Genomic DNA, 8,173 nt, shown 5'->3' on the forward strand with positions numbered 1-8,173 from the left:
TTGTGTTTTATATTGTGTTTTGCAACAACAAAGGTGTAGCCTCCTAAATAAAGAGTTTGTGCTGATACTTCTCTTCACACAGTTGCTAGTGCAGTCAGTTCTGTGCAGAAGACTGCAGTGCAATGAACAAGGAAACTTTAAGCTCTGAGTCTGGTAGGTATCTTGAAAATGTCCAGTGGGTGTCTTGTAGCCAGTGTTCTGGTTATGCTGTTTGGGTTAGGGACATAATGGGAATACATCTTTTTCCTCCCTCCATTCCGTGTTTCTTTTTTACTTTGGTTTTATTGAAGACTTCCCTTATTTCTGTGAACGCTAATCATTTCAAATATTGGAGGATACTGCCATTCCATAAATATGTGATTTATAACAAAAAGATAGAGAAGTAGACTATACATTTGGAACTAGAAATAGTTTACTTAAATAAAAAGCCTGTTCCTTCAGGAGAAACAGATTTAGCACATCAGAGTGCCAAAAGACATCTGTAATGGCTATTTCAATTCATTAATAGATTATATATTAGAATCAGGTGTAACTGATTCAAGAAGGCAAATAAGAGTACATTGGTTTAAAGATAAGAAAATGGCAGGTTTTAGCCATCCTTGGGGCAGCAAAGGAAACAGTAGCTTGTTCTTTTAAAGAATTGAGAATATCTTAAAATTCGGACTACATAAACTGAGTTCTGCAGAGAATGAAACAAAATAAAGTCTACTTTCAAGGGCTTTATTTAGACGAGAAGGTACATTAAAATGAGGAACTATGCTGTTTCTAAACTGGCGTCTTAGATGGAATTCACCTGCACCTAAAACCAAGGGCCTCCTCTTCCATAATCTTAGTGCAGTGATCAAAATCAGGGAGCTAACACTGACACAGTGTTTCATTAGCTAATCTATACACCTTATTCACATTTTGTCAGTTGTTCCAACCATGTCCTTATAGGAAGAGAAAGCTCAGTTGCATTCAGTTGTAATGTCTTATCAGTCTCCTTAGTGTGGACAGTATGTCAGTCTTTGTCTGGTATAGCCTTTCAGTTTTGAGCAAACCTGTCAGTTATTTTGTAGAATGTCCCACAGTTTGGGCTTTTCTTATATTTCATCATGATTAAGTTATGGTCATGCATTTTGGGCAGAGATCTCCAGAAGTGATGATAATCTTTTCTGTGCATTGTATCAGGAGGCACAGGATGTTGATTTATCTCATTCTGAGGATACTGTTTTTACCTTTGTAATTCATGTTTTATGGGGAGATGTTTTGAGACCATGCTAATACTCTATTACACCTGAAACTTAGACCTATTAGTTTTAGCATCTGTTGATGAATCAGTTATTACTGCTATGATTGCCAAGTGGTGGTTTTCTAATTCCATTATTTGTTTTTTATTGATTAGTTGGGATCTACTTCAAGGAAGAGCTTTTTCCTTCTTATTTATTTACTTGTTCATTCATTATATTTATATCAGAATGGACTGATGGATTCTTATTTTATTCGGTGGGTTTTAGGTGCAATTTTACTTTTGTTGTTACCCTTGGAACTTTTTGAACAGGTGAGTCATTGTGAGAGAAGCCAATAAGCCATTTCCTTAAATTCTATTTAGGAATGTGATCTTTCCACTCGGTTATCTTTTTCTTCAGGATCTTATCCTAGGTGTAATCAGCATGGTGGTGGTCCATGTCCTCGCTACTCTCATGGCTTTTTCAGAGTTAATGTTTTAGGAGCATAGTACCTGTGTGGTTTTTTTAGGCATTTCCTTCTGCATTTAAAAGTTGTCTGGTACAGAGGGCAAGGCAGTGGATTCTCCTTTGGCCCCAGCAGGTTGGTGGCAGCGCATAGAGAATATAGTGCAGGGACGCCTGCGTCCTGCGTCCCGCCTCTTCTTTTAGCATTTCCGTGATATCATTAGCGGTGCGTTTATAAATGTGCAGTGACTTACAGTTCTTATCATGCTGAACTTGCTCTTGGCATCCGAAACGTACGCTGGTAATTAGCTTTCAACACTTCTCGTTCCAAACCGTCGGGTTCTTTTACATTACGCTTTACATTTCTCATGAGCCTAGATTTCGTGGGCAAAATGGTTCCGTGTTTTATTTTTCCTTCTGCGTGGGCAGTCGTGAGGCTTTGAACAGTAAGATTCGGTAAGGTAAGACAGTTTGGAGTTGACAGCAGAGCCGCAGGTCCGCCCCCGCGGCCCCCGGGGAGAGGAGGCGGGCCGGGAAGTGAGGTCCTCCCTCCAGCAGAGGGTTTGTGCCCGCGGCCGCCCAGGCCCGCGGCCGCCAAGGGTTAAGGAGCCCTTCCTGCCGGGCTGGCCTGGCTCGCCTCCCCAGCCGGGAGCGCCGCCCCCGCCCCGCCCCGCCCCGCCAACAACCGCCGCTCTGATTGGCCCGGCGCCTGTCTCTTCTGTCCCCGCAGCCAATCGCGCCGGGCGAGGAGCTCCTGGTCTGGTACAATGGGGAAGACAACCCCGAGATAGCAGCTGCGATTGAGGAAGAGCGAGCCAGCGCCCGGAGCAAGCGGAGCTCCCCGAAAAGCAGGAAAGGTAGGCGCCCGCGCCGCCCCGGCTCCCCCGCCGCCGCCGCCGCCGGGCCGGGTTCGGGCCCGGGCGGCGCCCATGGCTCTCGGTGACCTTTCCCGGCCCGGCCCGGCCCCAGCCCGCGATCCCGGCCCCCGGGCCGCCCCCCCCCCCCCCCGGGCAGCTGCTGAATCACGGCCGGACGCCGCGCTCGGGCTCTTGGCTAAGTTGGGGCCGAGAAGCCGGGCGCGCAAAAGTGAGCGGACCGAGCGCTGGGAGGGCCGGCCGAGGGCTACTTGTCACTTCGCTCGGAACCTCCGAAATAGCCGCACTCGCGGGTGGGAGCGGCGGCCGGTCTCTCCGGAGCCCTGCACACCCGGTATATTCTTAGCTTTTTGTGCTGTTCGCCAGCGAACGCGTCATGAAATATGTTCCGAGAGTGACATTTCCAGGTCCGCAGATTCGGCGGCCTCGGATGCAGCCGGGACCGTGCGGGAAGGGCCGGACGCCGCCGCTCTGCCCCGGGCCGGCGCCGGACGCCCCGCGCCTCCGCCCCGGGCCGCCCCGCGCCGCTCCGCGCGGGGCCCTGCCACTCCTCTGGGCGCGGGGCCGGGCCGGGACAGGCCCCGCCACTCCTCTCCTCTCCTGTCCTCGCTGGGCCGGGCCGCGCCGCGCCGCGCTGCGCACGATTGCAACACTCGGGGTGGGCGAATGTCTGAGCACCGCGGACCTTCTCGAAATTAGGCCACTAACAAAAATGGAAGTTGAAGAGTGTGATGTTGTGTCACTTTTGACTCAGCTCCCGTAGTTTTATTTTGTTTGACGATGTTTTCGAACAAAAGATAAAGCGTAGTCACACTTAAAAAGGGGAGGGGATAATTCTGGGTAGGAAAATAGTTTGGTTGGATGTATCCTATTTCCAGCTGGCATTCAATTCGGACAGGTTGGGTTTTTTTTTTTTTAATGAAGAATTTTAATGTGAATTCGTGAATCTTTCATAGAGCCCAGTTTGAATATACGCCAAGGCACGGTATGGTAGTTTCTTAGTCCTATAAATCCTTTTTTGTTCGTTTGGTTTTTTTGCCTGCCTTAGGTCTTACGTAAATTTTTGTAGTCGTCAGAACTTAGGGGTCCGTCCTTTACTCAGAACATTGCCAAGTGAGTTGTGGAAGTCATACTGTAAGTGAAATCATAACGTAAACGATTTTGGAAGAATGTAAAAAGAATGTTTAAAAATGTAGGCAAGAAGTCGATTGTGATTTTTTTCCATTACCTATTCTTTATATTTCACAGTGTAATGGGAATACAACTAACTTCATCCAAGAGAAAGTTGGTGGGGTCTTTTTCTAAGTACACATTTTCTTTTATCGAATGTTATTTCATTATTGTTTTAGGCCATTAAATGCTTTGATCCTGCATCACATGATCAGGGTCTAGAAAATTCCCAAGTGTTTTTTTTCTACTGCTGTAACTGAGTATTGAGATTTTTGTTGTTTTTAGGCTTAGTACCTAATTGTTTGAAACTGTTTACATATTTCAGTTTGTTTATTTAGTGTTCATTTCATTTATAAGTAATGCCACCAGCCTCTCCAGGTAAGTTGTGATTTATTTGCAGGGGCGGTATTTTGGGGGGGAGCGGGGAAATCTTTACTCTGCTACTAAGTATAACTAATGATATGTTTAAATATATTCGTAGCTTCCTAGCAGCTTCTTTCAGGTTTTTCTCTGTTCAGCATACTTTGGTGTGCATCACTTTCTGCTTTTTTATTGAACCCTAAATGTTTTTTTCTGCTCATTTAGTTGGATGTGGAGAAAAAAAACTGAAAATAAACTTTTTGTCTAATTAGTGATACATGAATATACAAATGTACATTTTTATACCTGCCTAGATTGCTGGGTTTTTACATTGAATTAAGTAGTTCATGTTATCCCTGTTATTATTTTTGTATTTACTCTGGGAAGCGTATAATCCACTGAGTCTTAGGTTTAAAGAAAATACTTGCATGAAGCTCGCTCTGGGAACTTAATAGTCTGTTTTGAACAACTTACTGGTAAAGAGTACTGAAGTTTAGAGAGTTTAAATAATGAGTCAAACCTTCTTTGCTTTTAAATTAAATACTCGGTGAAAGCTAATTTATAGCTTGCAAAGACCTGAAACGGAGAACTTTTTATTTTAACTTGGTTCTGTTTAGGTCTTGTGTGTGACCTCAGACGTTTTAAATACTTTTTCAGGCAGTGATGTCGGAGAGTAAATCAACATAAATTTCATTCAGTAGCACGTTAGCTTAGTAATTCTGCAAGCCAGGTGTTGAAGACCTGCAGCTGACAGGTAGTCTGACAGTGGACCTAACTTCGTTTTGATTATGAGGCAGGCAGAGAGAAACAAAGGGCCGAATTCTTCAGAGTTCCGGGCCTTAGCTCCCTTGCAGGACAGCTGCTGTGCCTACAGCTGTGCATTGCATGTGGCGCCTTTCAGAATTCATCACGTTGCTGGGGGATCATGGGGCGTGTTCTGGGCAGTAAAAGCCCCGCTTCCTTTACAGAGTGGCCTCTTCTCTCTCTCTCTCCGTCTCTCTTATCATTCATTCATGCAGTTCATATTTGTGAAGTCCCTGCCGTGTGCCAGACACTCTGCTAGGTTGAGTAGTGCAATGGTGAGCAGAAAAGCGGCAGTGCCTCTTCTCATGTAACCTGGAGTCTGGTGGGGGAGACCGACATTAAATCAGGAAGTTGCTTGATGGTTGGCACGGAATAGGCCCTCAATAAATGTTGGCTGATTGGCAAACAAAGACCCACACAAACCTTGTAACGAAGGAAGAGAACACAGTGCTGGGAGAACACAGTTCATATTGTCTCTGACCAGGGAGCATGCAGTTTTGCCATGGGCCAAAGATGTGCATACTTGAGGTGTTTGAAACGAGAATTTTGGATTCTCAGCTTTGTAATTCAGCCTAACTTCTTACATGTCTGAGCAACCCGTTATGAGATGGAGCATGAGAATTTCTTGGGACAGCAGGTAGAGAAGGAGGGAGGGTTTTTAGTGTCTGATGCTTCGGTTATTTTAATTTGCACCACAGGAAGATTGTGATCTTAGAAGTAACATAGAAAGGCCATAGTTAGAAGAATTTACCGTCTTCTCGATTTGTGTCCTGTTTGTTATTGTGAGAAATAGGAGATTGAATTTGCTGGTTAGCAGTAAATAATGATGGTTGGCAAAAGTTCTTTTAAGACACAGACTATAATAGCAAATTTGGTGTTGCCCTGCTCTCTCCTGGCCACAGAAGAGCCTTAGCTGAAGTTCTTTTACCCTCAAGAAACAATAGTGGCTCATACACAGGGGCTGAGTGGAAGGCATGTAAAACATGGGACTCCTGGGTTTCTACCAGGTGTGTGACTGGGGAAGTTACGTCACTTTTCTGGGGTACAGTTTCCATAGCTGTAAAAATGGGTGTTTTAACACGGAATGGTCTCTGTACTGCCTAGCTTCATGGGGTTGCTGTCAAGAGCAAACCAGACAGTAGAAGAGTTAGCGCAGCGGGCGGGTCTGTTGTAACAGTAAGTGCCACTGACACCGTGCGGCTGAGAGTTCGTGTTTCTTGCAGAGGAAGGAATGAGTTTGTGACTCATTTAATCAGTCGGTATTTATGGGGGATTTCTCTAAGCCCAGAACAAGTGGTGGGCCTTGCCACTCTGCTTTCCCATGGCAGAGCCTCGCCCTGTGCCGATTCACCCTGGTTTTTGGCCTGCTTCTGATCTATTGACTTTTCCGTTCACAACAAACTAGAGAGAGGAATTATTTATAGCAGCAAATAGTTTTTATAGCTGATAGCTGGACAGTAAAGAAGGCGGTTTATGACAAAACTGGCAGCAGTGAATTGTGAAGAGTATGTACCTCCTTCAGGTTACTTGAGAGGTTTAGATAATCCTTCATGAAAACTGTAAGTAGTCCCTGAGAATGCCAACTAGTTTATAGAATCTGTCTAGGTGACTTGTAGTCATCACAGAATGGTGGAATTAGAATCAGCTTAAAGAGGAAATGTTTCACGTGTCTCTGTAACCAGAGTCGTTCAAATAAGTCTTGGTACTGTGAAGAAAACCTCAGTTTTCTTTAGTTGCACATATGTGAAATGCTTTCTTCTCCAAAGGTGACAGAGCATATACACACTTGCAGTCAAGTTAGGGAGGTAAGAGATCCAGCTGCAAAATAATTTGGTCTGAGGCAGTTTAAGGGAAAGAAGTTAAGTGCTAACCTACTGGTGGAGCAACGAGGACTCCCGACGCCAAGAGAAGAAGGGAACTTGGCTGGGCCCACAGAAGGTGGAGAGGAGCCTTAGGGGACTGTCAGAGAAAAGTAGCAGATGTCTGGAGGGTGTCTTCTCAGCCTTATGTGACAGGCATTTGCTGTGTCTGTGTCCCACGCTATGGTAGATGCTGAAGTTACAGCAGAGAACTAGAACGACCAAGGTTCCCGCTCTCATGGAATGTACGTTCTGGCCAGCCAACAGAGGAACAGTATGAGTTTTGGAATGTTACGTGTTTGTGTGTGTGTGAGAGAGAGAGAGAGAGAGAAAGAGAGTGCGCGCACGTGCTGGTGGGGGGGGCGTGAGACATGGCGTGACTGTGGATGGGTGGCCAAGGATGGCCTTTCAGAGGCTATGACATGAATGACACGGGTGGGCCCCGTCAAGTTCAGCTCCAGGAAGAGTGACCGATTTGGATGTTCTGTCAGCAGTTTGGGGGAATTTATTGCCCCGGTCGGGGTGGGGGCATGGAAGGGCCACCTAGAAACCCATGCAAGTGTTTTTGCATCATGAAACTCCGTTCTCCAAGTGGACGTATGGGCCCCTTTTCTACCAGGCACTGCACTCGGTGGCTGGATTGGTAGGGAAGATTAGAGAGATGAGTAAAACATTCAGGGAGGAGCTTATTGCCCATCTTAATGTAGCTCAGGGCAGGTCAGGCTTTCTAGGTGTTCTAGTGTGTTTGTGTTTGGGGTCCAGGATTGGGGGGGGGTGGTAGGCAGGAGCTCCTTTGGAGAGGACATGATGCTGCTTTGTAGTGACAAAGCAGAGCACCGTGGGGAGTTCTCCTGGGGAGGACTCATGCAAAGGATATTGAGGGGAAGAAGGAAAGACCTCGTGTGAGTTGGGGAAGGAAAAACTTAGAGGGACATGGGAGGTCACAGGTCACCGCTGGTGTGACAAGAGGCTCTGATGGAGGCGTAGAGGGTCCTCGGGGGCAGAGGCGGGCAGCTCATGAGCCCTGAGCAGTGCCGGGCACTCTCCTTTGGGCGAATATTCCCGTGTGGTCTCTGCTACTGTGGTGTGCACACTGCCTCCAGATGAGGAGATGGACCCTTAGCCAGCTTGGCTGACCTGTTCAAACTCACTGCCGGTGGGTGTCACAGTCAGAACTTGAACCCGGGTTTTCTATGCTTTTTCTTCTACAGGATATACTGCTTTTCATCTGCTTGTCTATGGGTGGGCAACGGCAGCAGACGGGAGGGAAAACACTGGTTCCATTTAAAGTTACAATTAGAGGATGCGTGTGGTAAAAGCCGAGAACATGGTGGTGGTCAGCTTTGGTGGTGTTTGCTGTCCTGCTCTCCCCTAGCAGCCCACGGCTCTTTTTGAGGCTCCTTGGCCAAAGCTGAAGGGCCGAGGCCTGGCC

Source organism: Neomonachus schauinslandi, chromosome 4, assembly GCF_002201575.2.
Source record: "Neomonachus schauinslandi chromosome 4, ASM220157v2, whole genome shotgun sequence".
In the NCBI taxonomy this organism is placed as follows: Eukaryota; Metazoa; Chordata; class Mammalia; order Carnivora; family Phocidae; genus Neomonachus; species Neomonachus schauinslandi.